The sequence below is a fragment of the Monomorium pharaonis genome, chromosome 8, assembly GCF_013373865.1.
Source record: "Monomorium pharaonis isolate MP-MQ-018 chromosome 8, ASM1337386v2, whole genome shotgun sequence".
NCBI classification, from domain to species: Eukaryota; Metazoa; Arthropoda; class Insecta; order Hymenoptera; family Formicidae; genus Monomorium; species Monomorium pharaonis.
This window is the reverse complement of record NC_050474.1, coordinates 20,534,582-20,552,099: the sequence shown is the minus strand read 5'-3', so window position 1 is coordinate 20,552,099 and position 17,518 is coordinate 20,534,582. Positions and strand designations below refer to the sequence as shown.

Genomic DNA, 17,518 nt, shown 5'->3' with positions numbered 1-17,518 from the left:
AGTGTGTGTTCTAGTAGTTACACTCCAAGAGTTATATCGCGAAATATCAACAGCTACGAGAAATGTAACTTACATGTTATACATGTTAGGGAATATTAACATATTTCGCTAATAGATTTTGCGCTTTAATAGATGACTACGAGGCTTTAATTGAATTGAGAACGGAATCGATGTAAAATCGCGGGAAAACTTTGCATATTAAATATCTTCAGACAGGGAGAAAAATGATCTTTTCATCCGGGAAAGGAAATCTAGGAAATATGATACGAAACTTCTCAGCGTTCTGAACGAGATTAAATTACTGTGCATTTATTGCGCTGGGGAAAGTCCGCAATCAGACAACTTTTGACGGACGGTGCTCCATGCAGAAACGCGAAAAATATCCCGGAAAATATTTCAGGGCGATTCTAAAGGCCGTACTGTTTTATAGAAAAAATATTTTTAATAAATTAATACTTGACAAGTTTGCAAACAAGTAAATAACGATTCAAAATGTAACATATCCTTTATTATACGAAAAATATAAGCATTATTCGGCGAGAAATTTCTGCCTCACATGACAAGACCTTGTAAGGTTCAAGGTTGGGCCAAGACGCGGGAAAGAAAAATGGACAGACATCGCGCCAATATCCAAAAATACGGGGTTGTAAGAACCACGAGATAGACGGAAATGCGTGTGTATTGTGTATGTGCGTGCGCGAAAGGCCGGAGGGATTGAAAGAAGAAATTTACGCCGCTTGTATATTAAGAATATGAAACTCGCTGTGGATGTTCTCTGCGCTGAAACGTGTGGTATAAAGATTTGATTAAAAAATCGCAACGCGTAGCATTTGAAATCGTCTCCGCATGCTGCGCTCGACTGAGGCTACTGCCCTTTTCTCTTTCTCGTCACCCTTTGGACGAATTTCCACGCGCAGCACAGGCACGCCCTTCATCGACCGTTTCCTTTGCGAATTAAGCTCGAGGATAAGTTGGCAGTGTCTCGGCGGGGCGGCAAGAGAGGGATGAGGAAGTCAAGGGCAAGGGCGTGGGTGCGAGACCGAGGAGAAAAGGAGGACACCGAGGAGAGGATGGAAACTCCGACGGACCATGGTGCATGTTACCGCCTGAATGGCGGAACAGCTGTCCGGTAATGTCGTTTTTTTATGTCGCCGACTATATTGTCATGCAAATCGTACAAGATGTTCCGAGCTTTAGTAACTTCACTCGAAGATGCCACCGTAAGCCTGAGAATCTTAGGCGACATAGGTTGAGAGACTCCAACTTGCAAATGATGCTAAGGCATTCCATACAAAATTATTACATTATGCTTTTTTTTACATATTTACGTATTTCAAGCGTTATTACTTTTCTCGAAATGTAAATCAGGTAAATGCAAAAAAATCCCTTTGATTTAAAATGTCAATGATTTACTTTAATTCGAGCGAATTGCATATCTCTTATGATTCCTATATTTCCAACTACGAAACAACGAGACGACAGCGACTTACAGGACGCATATACGGGATTCTTGTCAAAGATAAAGAATTTCTTTTCGCGGATGAAATTTCAGATAAGGTATTGCCCTCGAAGTCTTAACCGACGACGCCGGGTTGTTGAGGGAGAGAGCGAGAAGAAAACATTTGTGTCTCAACATCTCTGTCCTTTCGCGCTTGTTTTTCTTTTTTGGTTCGGCTCGTCGCGTCATTCTTGCTAAAGGAATAAGCTTGTAAATTTTACAAAATTCCGAGAAGGCGAGTCTCGCAACGGCCGCCATAAATTCAGCTCCTGTCGCGACTCAACGGGGAGAGGGAGGGGTTGAGTTAATAGCGCCTCCTTCCTACAACCCTACTTAGCGATTAACACAAAGCGAGTTAAATATTTACTTTAATCGGCGCTAATCAGCTATAAAAGGATTTCGTAATCCCACGTCGGGACCCGCCGCGATTTATTGCGATAATAAAGCTCACGACAAATTAATTACTCCTACATCTGTCCCCGCAAAAGACAGATTTACCTGTCCAGTAATAATAATTTATCTCTGAAAGCGTGTGTTATAAATTTTAAATATTAAGAGATCCATTAGATGAAAATAGTCTTATATATGAGGAATGAGACTAGAATGCAATTAATAAAGAGAGTACGAGAGTCGGTGGCGGCGACGTGAGGAACTTTATAGTTTTCTCTTAATTAGGTCGTGTCAACCTTGGCTACACGAACGTGGATCTTCTCTTCGTGACCTGCATACGCCACTTTGGATTGCCCCGCGAATTTACTGGAGAAGGAAGGAAGGACACGCCGTGGAGACGTGTTCTTCCTTCCAGCGTCAAAGGCTCCCGGGTTCGAAGTGCAGAGAGAGAACTGGCGAGTCGAAAGGATTGCCTTGGGGTTCTTCCAAGTTAATATCCATCCGCCTTTATTTCCCAAAATAGAAACTGTAAAAAGTATATTATCTTTGGAAAGGCGTTTGCGCGTTTTGAGATAGACGGGAATTTGGGGAAAACAAACGAAATTGGGAATAATCGTCAGAAATGCGTACCACTTAGCTTTTTTTTATATTACATTTCCTATTTGGTATTGATTTGTATGCGTCTATCATTTATACCGATCTATCAGATATTCATTTTTATTTTCCTGTCGGATATCCTAATTAGATTGTAGAGAGACGTTTGTTGTCGCAAGAAGAATGCCGCGGGAGTGATAGCGAGTAAAAACGACGAAAGAGAATTCCATCTGTCGAACTTATAAACGATCGTCCTCCATCCCGATTTCATTTCACGAGCCGTCGCACAACTAGACGCCTCTTCCTTCCCCGCTTCCCCTCATAATTGTCATAACTTCCTGCATTTTCTCACCGTTATATCACCGCTCGTACATCTCTCTCTCTCTCTCTCTCTCTCTCTCTCTCTCTCTCTCTCTCTCTCCTCTCTGCTGGTTTCTCATTCGTTTTCGCCACTCGCTGCTTACAGAAGGGAGCGAGGATGACTTTCCGGCCAGGAAGGCATTAGCAATAAATTATAAAGGTACGTCGGGAAATGATAAAATATTTGCGCGCTCATAGTATCATCGACGGCTGCAGTATTATGTTCTCAATTTCGCGTAATTCGCGCCGTAAATATTCACTCTCTGCGTATCTCTTAGTAATATTCTGTAGTAACATTAGGCAAGAAGATTTTAATAAAAAAAAAAAGTAACTTTCTTGTTACTACATTGACGTAAATGTTTTACCGAACTTTTCAAGAATCAGTTTTACGACCACACTTATACATCCGATAACGGCGTACTTATTATAGTTGAAGAGCAAAGTTACAAGAGACGCCTTTCATAGTTTGACATTTGACAACACGCGACGCAACCGTATAAAGACTATATTTGAGCAGCCTTTTGACCCACGGCAGTCAAAGAGCGCATTCACAATCCACGGTGGCTTTAAGCACACTCGGAAATCCCCCTCGTTCATGCCGGCCTCGCGCCGAACTCACCGAAATTCCCGCCCCGTACGTTGAGGCGCCGAAACGAAATTCAGGAAACGGCGGCGCGGCGCTCGAGGAAATCCCTCCCCCCTCCCCCCGTCGAACAAGGGGATGATCTCGGGTTAAGGTCAGACCACGGGACCGATTCAGTGCCGTATTAGGGTAACCGACGGTTCTCTCCTCTCGGCCTTCGAAGGCAGGCAGGCGGTCGAGGGCTTCCGTGGACGGCGAGAAAGAGCCAACGCAGAGGAGAGAGAGAGTATTGACGTTGCGTCGCTTTTAAATATTGCATCCAAGTCACGTTCCCGGACCGTATCCTCTCGCATCCGACCTCCTCTCCTTCTCCAACCTGCGCACCCTCCTTCCATCTACCCGGTATCCTTCCTTCGCGCCAGCGGGACCGAACGTCGCATAACTACCGCAAGGTTTCCAAGGAGACAAAGGAAGACGGCGAGAAACGACGACGACGACGACGACGACAACGACGGCGAAGAAAAAAACATTCGCGAAGGCTGCCACCTGCAGCGGCAATGGGAACGGGAGTAGGCACCGAGGGAAAATAATAATGCACGGGTGGTACCTTCGTATCTGCGCGAGACACGCGTTCCGCGCCTCGGAAGAATGAAAACAAGAAAAATGGAAGGCACCGGCGAGACCGTACGGGGAAGGAAAGGAGGGATTTTCGCTTTTCGTCGGCTTTTGTGCTCTCGTTTCTCTTTTCCCTCTGTCTCTTTTCTGTCGCCGCTTATTCTCGGTTTCGCGCCCGCCGTTTCGCAAATGATCTGTTTACCTCGGCTTTCTCTCGGCGGTTTCGCAGCTCCTGCTGCTGCTCCTGCTGCTGCTGCTCCTCTTCACGAACAAGAATTTAGAGGTATGAATGAAGCGACCGAGGGGGCGCGAGGCGGCTCGAATGGCTTTGAAGGGGGATGCGAGGATTATAAATCGCGCGATTCGGAACGCGACGGATCATCGTTTATTTAATCGCGTGATAAAGTTTGTCAATTGAATTAAAATTGATACAATTGTATCGCGCAAAAGTTTTTACTAAAAAGAAGAAAACAACGACTTGAATGAAGTGCGTGGAATGAACACTTTTTCTCCTCAAACTGAAATCTATCCCTCTCGGAAGCTTATTTTTCTCGACAGTAAATCTTGATTTACGGAAAGCTCACATTATTCTCCCTTTCCTAAGTTAAACAAGTTTAAATATTAGGATAGCGCGTGCTATCAGGAGAGCCCAGAGGATTAAAAGCTCATCGACGAGGAAAGAGAAACGTGACACGTGTTTCGTATCGATTTCATTGTTCGGTCCACGAACGCGAAGTACACGAAATCCCAGAGCTTTAAGCGAGGAAACGTAAGGAAAGGGGGGAAAAACTACGCACTCCGGGGTCTTTTTCCTCCGTTCTCTCGCGCACGATCCTTAAATATTACACGAGATCGATCTTTGGATCGTGGCCCCCGTGTGCGCGATTTATTTTCGCCCGTATCGAGTCCGTCCGTGTTGTATTCGAGAAACTTACTGCGGGAACTTTGGCGTATCGACCTGCCGCAACGAAAATATATAAAATCTATGTCTTCTCGACGCTAGACTTCCCGCTTATACAATCCTCATATGTACCGTTCTGTAGTTAGACAAGTGATTGTCAAGGATTAATTGATAATTCCATTACGAACGACAGTCTCTTCGCATATGGTGACGCTTCATCTCGATGAGAGTTAGCGTTCTACTTTCAGAATCTTGATATAACTTCGATTGAGATTTATTCCCCTAAAAGTTTGCAAAAAATTTTTGATACACTTCAGAAAAATAAAAAAATCTAAGAATATAGGATGTCATTCTGTTTTTATTGTTCTTCGTATAGCTCATAAAAGTTAGGACGTATAAACAAGACTTTATATAGACCGGCAACAAATATTTTACGTAGAATCGGCAACATTGGCCTTCAGGTTGGCTAACCTACGTGCGTTATATCCGTCATGTTTTTTAATATCGGTGGCGCCATTACAACTTTTTATACGATCGTATCGAAAATGCGACAGAAGGAAGTAAAGTGTCAGGCAACTTTATAGGTCAGCTCGTAATGCTGGGTAGGTTGTGTTGGGCGCGAATTCTCATCACGTAGAAAAAGAAAAAGCGTTCTGTGCTTATCAGACGGTGCGCGAGAACAATAGGTGAGAATTACCTCTCGCAATAACCGGAGCGCGCTTATCGCTTCATAGCCAGAAAAAGATTTAAGCTCGCATCGACAGCGCAAACGAATAACGTGAAATTTGTACTATCAGAAGGCGGCTCTTGCGATATAGATTCGCCATGAGATGTTTGAACAAGAGCAATGTATTTTCCATTGAGTCAATTACAGGCAATCGATTCACCGTATCAATATAACGAATTCAATCAAGATATATCGGATTCTACGTCAATAAGGAGAGATTTATATCATCTTTAATTGAATCTATATTTGTAGAATGAATTCTGATTTGTACATATGTTACGTGTAGAATTGACTCTTACGTAACTTTTATGCAAAATTTGTTCTCGTGTGAAATGTAATGAGGGGGAGGGGAGAATGACATACTGCGCCATTAGATTTTAACATCACATTACCTCACATTTAGCAGCATGTAACATGGAAATCGAAGAGGTTGATCGAGTTTCATTCTCTCGCGAGGTTATTCGCGAGATTGTGTCATCCATCGATGACATCGATGACAATGATGTTGTTCCACGAGTCTCTGAACAACTCCGTTTTTTTCTTTGAGGAGCACTATTCGCAAAGTTAGTAGCACAGCGACAAAAATACTTACAGCAAAGTCCGAGTCGTTTTCCACCCTCGAGGACTCCCGCCGAGCAGCCTGGAGCCAGCTGGCTTCTCCCCTCTCTGTCTCGCCTTCTCTCCCTTTCTCTCACACCCTCTCGACTCTCACTGTTCTCTCTTTGCACCTGGTTGCAACGAACCTTCCGGAACAAGGATAACGCGCGTACTGCGCTGGAGAATGTAGAGGGAAACGATATAACGTAGCGCGCCACGGAACACACACGTCACGCGAGCACGAACGGGGTGGTGCGCGAGGGTGGTTAGGTTAGAAATACCATGGAGCCTGGGGGTGCCGTATACAGAGTGCGTCTAGTTCGCGTCGAGGGCGTCGCGGCGCTACCAAACGACGACGCCACCGTGCGTCCTGCAACCCCTCTGCGAATCCCACTCTTTTCCTCTCTCTCTCCCTCTCTCTCTCGAGTACGCGCACCCCTCATTGGTCGACAGCAGCAGCAATCCCTTGTCCCCACCGGAGGTAACTTTCAGGAACGTCAAAGCGCACGTGGGGCACCCTCAAACGTCATTTTTTTTAGATCCGCACTTTGTAGGACGTGCGAAATAAAAGATTTCGATGGGCCGAGACTATTATCTGGCTTTTTCACGCATGTAATCTTTCCTTTTGAAAATTTCTAAAAAAGATAAAGAGGCAAAAGGTCGACGATAATTAGAGGTCATACAAAAAAGTTTAATTAAAATATTTTAAATTATAATATTGTTTGATTTTTTCATATTGATTTAAATGTGTGCTCTGTCATACAAACGTGTAGCACACATTTAAATCCATATGAAAAAATCAAACAATATTATAATTTAAAATATTATAGCATAAACTACGTCAAACATAATTGACGTAATTTTGTCTTTAAATTAGCTGACGTTTTATGTTGTAAAATAAAGGAATGAAATTCTGAAAGCTAAGCTCCTAAAACTCGGATCAAAGGAAATACGCTGCGGAAAGTTGCGTAACCTTTGAAGCACGCGGCCGCGAATCTAGTCTATAAATTACGGAGAGTTGTGGATTAATCAGCGTCTAGAAAGTTGCCCTAGCATCCCTACATTACTGTCTGGCTCGCAATGTGTACACGCATTTTCACTTTTCGCACCCAATAATTATAGCAAATTTGCGGTTTTCCTCGCGCTGCGCTTTCCTGAATAATAAATTCAATGGACGCCTGTTAGCAAAGTTTCCGAATTGAATATGCCTCAATGAAAACTTAAATATTTTGGCCGGGTGATGAATAATTATCGAGAAAATCACTTGCTTACTTATTAATAATAACATATCACTGAGCGATAATTAAATCAAATGATAGAGATTCTTGAGAATAAAATTGTATTATTTAATATAATTTAGCAGTTTTTAAATCAAATTTGGAGCACGTAAATGAAATGCGCTATCAAAAGAAGAATTAATTTCATTAAACTATACGACGCATTAAATGTTTAATGAGACATGAGGGACAAGTGATGGGAAAATCCGAAAACTCACGGAAAATTGGCGAGGCGTTCTGTCAGGTAATCGAAGGCTCGTTAGCGATTGTAACAGACAATGGCTTCAGAAAGCGTGACAAGAGCCGCGTGTGTAATCGTGTACTTGCCGGAAAAGTGAGGGTTGCAAAAGTGAATTGCTAGGTCGTGTCACGTGCTAGTACGACAAGCATACAAAAATCAATACAAGTAGAAACCTGTCCTGAAATTATTGCATCTTTTATCTCGTTTTATTAGTCACATCATGCTTATTATTCAATTATTAATAGACCGATGTCGAATATTAATTAAAAGAGTAACGGTTTACACGTACTAATTAATCTATAGTTACAATTTTTTTTTGCGTGACGGATGTATCTCTCGTTAAGTGTAAAACACCGAGGGTGCACGCCAAAGAATTTGTCAAAACATTTCCCGATACTAGGACAACCTGTATGCATTTGTCAATAGAAATTGCATTTTATCGTCCCGTTCAGTATGTCCGACGGTTTTTAAAGAGTAAAGTTCGGTCGATTGAGCTGGGAAATTTATTGAGACGAATTGGACCCACCAGATTGAACATTTAAATACACGTCGCATCGTGTCGGCATTTCCATCGTTCCGTCCGGTCGCATCTGTCTGTTTCGGGCTTATTAATTATTCCGCGTGACGAGTGGATCGCGGGCTAGGAGGAACGATTACCCGGCGGTCCATGAAAAAAAGGTACAATCTCCCAAGCAATTTTGCGTAGCCGGTGTTTATTTATTAAAAAAAGTTCCCGGGGGTGAATCGCCTCTTTAAATCACGCGCGTCCCAGAAGCACATTCTTTCCGCCTCTCTCTCTCTCTCTCTCTCTCTTTCGTCCTTTTTCTCTCATATTTATTAATCTCATACGTACGTTGACGATTTCGGGCAACGGCACACATTAAATACTCACCCGGTAGAGATCGGACCGTGCAACATTAATATCATGCGCTTTCGTCGCATCCTCCATCGGGTTTTGTCAGGAAAATGCGCACTTTGTTACGCACACGCGAGATGAAATTGGTCAGATAATTGCCGTTCTAATATCGATGTCGCATTTATAATCCGCGCCAATCAAGGAGACAGTCTGTCTTCCATTGTAAATACATTATTCACGCTGTAAAATTTTTTCCAAAGCGTACGAGAAGCTGTAAATACTTTTATCGATGGAGAAAGGTAAAAGTAAGATGTACTGAACAACATTTTACAAAACGGAGGTCTAAGCAAGTGCAATTACTTTCGGATACATGAGAAAAATTAGTCTACATACTCTGTCGAGAAAGATCGACGAGATTAACCGTTGTAGCCGTTGTGCGCCCGAGCGGCGAATTAATAGCAGGCGTGAAAGACTGCGGCTGTGTAAATTTCTTAGTCGGTTGTTGCTCGCACAACGATCGTCTCAGGAAGGCATGTTGCGCGGACATTAAACGATTATATTTCCGAGTTGCCGCATAAGCGGTCACAGCAAGAGGGTCGCCTCGACAGGTTTACACGTCAAAGTTTACCAAAGGCTCTTTAGAGAAAGAGAGAGAGAGAGAGAGAAGTCAGTACGCCAAACCCTTGCAATATACGTCTCCCGTCATCGCTTGTGTAGATGCATCGAATACACAAACGAGATTTAAATTAGGAACTGTATTTATAGAGTATGATTTACATAGTGTTCCGGGGAAAAATTCTTCATATCAAATTCTGATGTAAATCAAATTATATGTCAAATTATATCAGAGAGCTAATTTTACAAACCGATTGATAAAATTAGATCTGCTCTGATATAATTTGATCTGTAATTTGATCCTTGATATGAAGATTTTTTCTTGAGAAGTGACATGTTTAATTATGTGTATGTAAATCGATACTGTACTCTAGCGTTGCTTAAAAATACTTATTTATTTCAGTAATCGTAGATAAGATGAGAGATTAATTGTCGTAATGTTGGACTAATTAATGGAAAGTCATTAATCTAGCATACTACTTTGTTTTTGAATAGTATTTCTTTAATAAATGTAAAACTTTGAAAATATAAAAGCAAATTAAAAAGTGTTTTTTATCGAGTATTATAGCAGTTTTTATAATATTGTTTTATACTTTGTAATAGTTAAAGTTTTTGCGACATAACCAAAAATGTCTGAAAAATTGGACCACAAAACTGAAAATAGTAAGCTACATGACCTATATTTTTTGTTTTTTTACATTTGCAAAATATTGACAAGATATTTGCAAATTAATAAGGATTCCTAGAAACCTTTCACTTCGATGTGAAACAGTTTTTGTCAATTTTTATCATTTTAATTTAAGATTATATTTTTATTAAAGTATTAATGCAGTGTTAATATAATATTTAGTTTCCGAGAAATAAAAGATGTCGTTTTAGGAGGCCTATGTCACGTATTGGCGACCTTCATTTACTAAAGCATATGTTTGCACGAGTTCCGAAACTTCTATATACTTCGTGTCCCTAAGACGTAGAACGAGAACGAAGTTGATTCGAGGCGAAGGCATTAGGGATTGTAATTTCACACATGGTCTAACGCCCCGCTCTGCCACCAGGTGAAGGGTGGTTCTGTAACGGGGAAGCCTTCCGTGGCGTATTCTTCCATCTCTTTTGTCTCCCACACCCTATGTCGTGTGTTTTGCTTTTCGTTGAATGTACGAGTGCAACCGCATGCGATGGAATCCACTTCTGCTTCTCATTGCCTTTTCTTGTCTCTCACTTTCTCTCTCTTTCTTTCTCTCTCTTCCCCTCTTCTCCCCTATTTACTCACCTTTGTGTTATTGTCACGAAGCCACCCTCCGCCATCCTTCACGTTTCGTGACAAGCGGAACCCCCTACTATATTGTCGACCGCTACCCGATGGCCCAGGGCTGATTAGAATTCGCAGATGGAAGAGGTTTAATGTACAAACGATTAATTATCCCAGATAGATTAGAAACTTACTTATCGTTAGATCGTTAATAATCTTTAGAATAACTGTAAACATAAATAAAACTTACAAAATCTTATTGAAGTGTATCTTATTGAAGACACAGTATACACGATGCATAAAGATTTAACATATGGGTAAAACATCCTGCTTTTATGTAAAACGGACGTTTAAACTTTCTGATAAAGATTACTTTTATGCCGCTCCTCAAAGCAGTCAAAGCGCTTCAGTTGTAGCCAAAGTACTCTAGAAAAGAACAAAAATCCGAACTGAAATTAACCAAAGAGTTTTCAGTGTAACCGAGCGTAACGCACTTTACGGAAACTAGTCTCTTTCAGCATAAGTATGCAGCTCGACCTCTGAGCAGCCTTAAAAGATTCACAAGGGCTGTCCGTGCGGCCGTTTCGCGAAATTTCTCCGTGCCGCTACACCACGTTCCCGGCGATATTTAATATCTCGAAACCGACGGAAGGGGTTGCTTGAATCGCGCGGCGGGGAAGAAGGCGAAGGGAAAAGCCTGAGAGAACCGGGTGTGTGCGCGCGCGTGTGTCTGTGTATGTGTGTGGCGCGGGTGGCGCCTTATCAAAAATTAAAATTTCATTCGGCCAAACCGAGCGGGCGCTATCGAGATCCTCTCCGGGTGCGCGATAGTCTCCCGAAGAGAGATACCGGCACAGCGAGATGCGGGAACAGCGTGTGCCCGGTTTAAGAGGCCGTAAGCCTTAATCGTGAGAAACTAACTTCGTCCAAGTTTCGACGAGGCCGCCCCCCCACCCCCGCTCCTCCGCCGCGCATTGTTCTCCTTTTTCTTTCGAATTTATGGCGCACTTCCGCGCCCCCTCCTTTACAGCCCCCGCCCGCGCGACTCTGTAAATCTGAATTTTCTAAATCTGGATTTATCGCGGTTGCGCTCCTGTCGATAATTCGCACCACTCTGCGTATACGTCTTCGAACTCTATATATAAGTTACGCGCGATAAAAGATTTCCGTTGCAATCGTCGGAATCCCGAGAGAGGTCTCGGCTCTCAGAGATCCTAGATTTATTTTCCATTTTGTAACTTAAAAAAAACGATACGCCGATTGTTTGCACTAATATTTCGAGTTGTATGTAGTTCGAAAGTTTAATATCCCATCGTAATCTTAACCCGCCCTAAACCGTGTGCATTTATTTTTACGTGGGCGTATATCACCGCGTTAATTCTTTTCCCGTTTCGGTTCCAACTTGGAAAATCCGAGAGCTCCGAATCCGCGGCGAAGCTGACTCGAAAAGTCAACCCCGAAAGTCAGAAATACGAAACTTCTCCACGTCCCACGGCATGGTATTTCAAGGGGCGCGACCGCGGATAATCCGGATAACGCGATCGTGCCGGACGGAATCGCGAATCGGTTGTATTGGGATCGGAGCCAATCCGACGTGCTGGCGGCTGACAATTGGCGGCGTGGCAATGATTTCCGATGAGCAGGACCGGGCAGATGGAGATTCTGACGCAGGCGGGGGGGGGGGGGGAGGAGGGGGTATATTGGCCGGCGAGAGCGCGACGAGGAGCGAGTCGCATCCGGCATTTGCGGCTGGCGGTCACACACGGATTCCGTCCGATTTCCCTCGTTCCATCCGATAATTTTGCAAACGGCCGTTCAACCTCGATTCTCGCCCTCTCCTCCGTTCGTGGCTGTTGTATTTCGCCTCTCCCGGACGACGTATCTCGAAGCAATACACGGGAATCCCGCGAGGATTTCCCTTTAAACCCACGGAATTACTCGAATCCCAGAATCCTCTGTCTCCGATTTTAATGACAGACACGTGCGGCAAACTATTCATACGCATAGGAATAGCGGAAGAAAATTATTTTCGCAGATAAGAAAATTGCGGCAGTTTGAGAAACGATTCCGATCGAGAGGCTTGAATAATGCATGAATAGCTTTTGACGAAAATGATGAAACTTTCCCTGCTTTTATACGTGCGTTTTTACCGCGTCGCGACGCGCTTGGGTATGCCAATAAAAAGGCATTAATAAGTGCAAATGGATTCATATATCGGGCTTGGGAGAATATTTCAGCGTATCGAGGCTGATGGAAAAATAATCGCGAATCGGAAGGATATGAATGTATTAATGCTCGTCTCTAAGTTCTTTTACCGTTTTCAAAGAACTATGCTGAACAAATGTTAAAATGTATAAATGAATCTTTAAAGTCCATTTTATCACATTTGTAATCACGATTCAGAAACTCGTAAAAAATCGTTGGCAAATTGTTTCATCGATAATTAATTTAATAATTATAAAATAATAAACAGCCTAACTATAATTCTACCACATAAAACTCTCAGATGAGGCGTAAAATAATAATTCCCTGTCTGCGAAATTGTGGAGTCGAGGCACATTGAGTCTTTATTACACCAAAAGAGAGAAAAGAGAAACAGTAGGAAAAGAACGTCTCGTACGCGGCGCGATTAAAAAGCATAGAGTGGCCCGGCCGGGCGAAAGGATCGAAAGCGTTTCGCTTCCGATATCACTGTCAGTAATTCCTCGTGGTCAATCATTTTGCAATCGCCGTTGTCTCCCGTCCCGCCGAAAACAGGTATATTTTTCCCCGAGCTGCCGGACAAGTGTTGTCCGCGTGGCGGGACAGAAAGATGCTTTCATAAAGCGGTGCTTTTCTTTTTGCGTCTTCGTCCGCGAATCCAATTCTTCCTTCCCTTTTGGTACCTTCGCTTTTGTTCGGTCGTACTTTCTCTCACCGCGGCCTTTCTCCCAGCCACTATTTCGAGCACTCTTTTCAAAGATGCGACCGCGGATCCTTTGCCTGTGTGGTTCTCACGAGTTTATTTCCTTACTGCGGGAATTAATTCTTTTTTTCTTCTTAATTGGTACACAGGCGATCTAAGAATGCTGCAGATGCGTTAAACAACAGCTTGCAAGAATATCCATTTCAAAATAGTTTATAATATTTTTTTCTTAGACGGCACAAGAAATTTCACAAAAGATACCGTAGCTGAAAAAGAGTTAATTGTTGCGTATGTTCATCTAATAATTTATTTACGAATATATATTTATGAACACACGTCGCATCGTCAAATTTAAATCGCCGTGAAGCGTTATCTCGCAGCTGCAAAAGCCCTCCTTGTGAAAGGAGCTCGCGCTTCTCTCCCTCGGGAATTCGCTCAGAGAACGCTCGGGTGAGAATTTCTGGTAGCTGATGGGGAGGATAACTCGTCCCCAAAGTGCAGTAACCTCAGCGAAGGAGTCTTCGGTCCCTCTATCTATCTCTCTCTCTCCCTCTCTTTCCCCCCAATATCTCCCCCTCCCTTTCTCTCTCTCTCTCTCTCTCTCTCTCTCTCTCTCTCTCTCTCTCTCTCTCTCTCTCTCTCTCTCTCTCTCTCTCTCTCTCTCTCTCTCTCTCTCTTTCGTCTGCATTGCGCGTGCAAGAAGGCCTTATGACCCATGCAAAATGGATGCATCCCGCTCGAGCCGAGCTGCATCCTCTTCGCCTTCTACGTCGAGCCACCCGCTAAATCGAGCATGCCCATAAACCGGAAGCGCGGAATTTCATTTGAATCTTTCGAGACCCGTCCCAAACTTCTCCAACCCCCTCGCCTTTCCTTCACCTTCTGACCTTTATGTTCTCCAAACCGGACAGGTAATGAAAATACATCTCTCGCTGCAAAATTCGCAGTCAGACGTTAAATTGATTATTAAAATATATTTCTGTGTTAAATATACTATTTATCTTAGTAATTTCGTACAATTTTCTTAACCGTCACAAAACATCTGTATAATTAACTGTAAATACCTTGTAAGAATAAAATTTTGATAAATATCATTTAACTTGGAAGTTTTGAAAGATTCAATTAACTTAATTTGTTCAGAGAGCCAGCTTTAGTTTTATAAGAGCGTTGCACATTTTTTCTGTTTTTTTGCACGCCTTTTCAATCATTTTAAGACGAAAGCTAAGGAATTCCTTAAAAGGCAATTAATTATCAACGGATCTGTAACTGTAAAGTTCACCGGAACCGTTAAGCAGCTACTTGTAATATATTATTGAAACGAAACCTTGAAGGCCGCAGGCCCCGCAAATAGAATGAAGCTGGCGGTGATCGAGTACTCCTATGCGTTTCCTGAGGGTGCCACGTAGACGGGCGGTAGTAGTTACATCCGTTTCGGAACCGGGAAAACATCCCCCTCAATGAGACGATGCGGTTACATAGTTACTTCTCTCCCCGGTGCTGTTCTCTTGGCTGTACTTACGTGTCTCGAACAGGTTACAAACGACGGGCGCGGTATTACAACCCGCAAATTACGGGGGCCTCCCCCATTCGTCCCCCTCGTCCGTTTCCCCAACTGCAACACAAGTGTGCCGGTCCAAGGTTGGTGGATTACGCGTTTGACTGTGAAAGGTTGTAACCATCCTCCTGTCATACTTCTCTCCTCAAACGCGCAGATGTCAAACGCGCAGATGCTTTAAGGAAAGCACATCTCAGTAACTTATCTTAACTTAATTATTTAAAAGGTAATTGCATTATATATGGATGTAAGAAGAGCAAGATAATAAGATCTTTATACATCAAATTGCTTTTATCTTGTATAGAGTTAAAATAATTGTTAACATATCGAGATTTTGTAAAATCATTATTAAATCTTGGTTTACGCTAATATTGAAAATATACGGAATTTAAATTTTTGGGGGCAACGATCGATAAGAAAGAATAATTTTTTAAGTTTGGAAATAATAAGAAAATAATATATAAATAATAAGTATTACAATAAATTTTATAATTGAATAATTTATCAGAACAAGATTAAAAAGTAATTGTACATTTATTTAGGTGAATGAAAATTTGAATGTTAAAGGAAAAACACGTAGTCGCATATGGAAACTAAATGTCACGATGAAAGAGGTATTTCTTCCGTTCATAAATTACAATATTCGCGGGGCCACCCTCGTCATTAAGCGAATGCGTGTTCCCCGTCGCGCAGTGGCTACGCGAAATTCATTTACGGAATTAATACCGCGGATTTGCTAAACGAAGAATTACTGCGTGTCCCACGTCCGCCTTAATTGCACGAGCAATACTATTTGCGCTGGGTCAGAGGCTAGTTCACGAGTTTTACATTGTCACACTTTTATTTTTGAATTACTGCAATCGTATATAATCAATTAGCGTATTTATGTTATTGTCAGATCTTTTATAATACTGAAATAAATTCTATTTCTGATAAGTTATAATTCTGCAAATTATTTTTTGTAAAATGTTTCTTAATTGCTGTCGGGAATTATGATATTACTTACGATAAATTAGTTAGCATGCACAAATTAAAAGGCAAAACAATATACATAAATATATAACTTAGAAACTATTAGTCAATTATATAAATGCTTTTTAAAAGCATAAATATATTTGTACACGCTTCCTCCACTGTTTAGTTTTATATGTTCATTATAATTATTTTAAACATGGTATATTTACAATGAATTATAAATATAATTTTTACTAGTGATAAACAGCTGCGTTAAAGTTTCATTTTGCGCCGCGGTTTAATTTTCCAGAACACTGAACCCGCAGGATGCTGCTTGCGTATCCGAAATCCTCATTTCGCCCAGAGGCGATCCTTTTCACCTTCTCGGTCCGTAATAACGCGGCAAAAGGAGCCCGCGTATTACGTCGTTTGATTAATTAATTTACGCCGATGAAGCGCCGGATTACGAACCCCCGGGGCTGCTACCTTCCCCATTGCCTCGCCTTCCTCGCGAAGAAACGAAGTAAACAAATGATTTCGTCCGCTTTTCCAGCTGCCGTTATACACCTAATGGTATTAACATTAACCATGATGACAGTTGCGCAGACAAGCAGATAATTGCATCGTGTAAATTTGCTAAACGGCGCGACTGTCGGTTCTCGTGGAGATATGTCTTAACTTTCTCGAAATGGAGTTTCAAATTGTGTCGTGTTTGGAAATCGTATTGTAATTTATGTAATATGTTATTCTCTATACGAGTTCATTTTCTATATTATTTTTCTTGAAATTTTATCTAGCAGCTATAAAGTAAAAAAAATTAAATTTCGTTAATTTTTATTGTTAGTGCAAATCAAGATTTTATATTGATTTAATAAAATTTCGATATGCATGTGTATTATAACAATTATTTTAACTCTATATAATAGATAAAAACAATTTGATAAAGACATTGCTGTAAATTTTTGTTATCTTATAAATTATTTCAAAAATTACGTGTTTTATTGACAATAATAAAAATCATTTTATAAAATGGAGAATATATAGTTCAAGTTATCGCGATAAGAAAGACAAAGGAATTGTCTCCGTTGTGCCGTTGAACACGATTCTTGAGATAACAATGAATAATTGAGGAGAAAGTCAGGAAGAGAGACTGAAAAGGGGAGGGACACGCAAGGAGACATGTAGTATGGTGAACTGCTATCTGTGTTAGAAAGGAAGAAGAGCAGCATCGTATTCACGAGAGGCACGAAGGTACAAGCATTAGTTTTTGCTCGAGAGTGTGAAACTCAAGGGACGAGTTGCATCCACGATGCATCTCGGTGGTATGCTGTATTTCACTGCGTGAGGTTTGCAAGTTTACATTACCAGGAGAGGATCTGTTAGTTTCGGTGAGGTAAAGGTTTATAGGGCGGTGAGAAATGTAGAAGTGTTTGCGCTACACAGAGCCATTATAAATGGCTGCAACAACTGTAGTTGATACAAATAAAGGTAGAATCACCTGATGTTCCTCAGTGCAGAGCGATGTTATTAAACTGAATGATCATGTACAGATGTCATGCAGTAAAGAGAAAGGAACATGCAAAATCAGAACACAATTTGGA

At 41.8% G+C, this 17,518-nt stretch overlaps 1 protein-coding gene across 5 annotated transcripts in view; it reads right to left on the bottom strand.

Moving 5' to 3' along the window:
* The window catches only part of LOC105838807 (protein Fe65 homolog), a 154,360-nt gene extending 147,748 nt beyond the window's left edge, over window positions 1–6,612 (bottom strand). For 4 of the 5 annotated variants that reach the window (XM_012684646.3, XM_012684651.3, XM_012684650.3 and 1 more), the window contains exon 1: window positions 6,261–6,612. The gene's annotated coding sequence lies outside the window, so the exon portion shown is untranslated. The remainder of the gene's footprint in view (window positions 1–6,260) is intronic. The other variant, XM_012684652.3, reaches the window with a different exon arrangement.
* Between the last annotated feature and the right edge of the window lie 10,906 nt (window positions 6,613–17,518).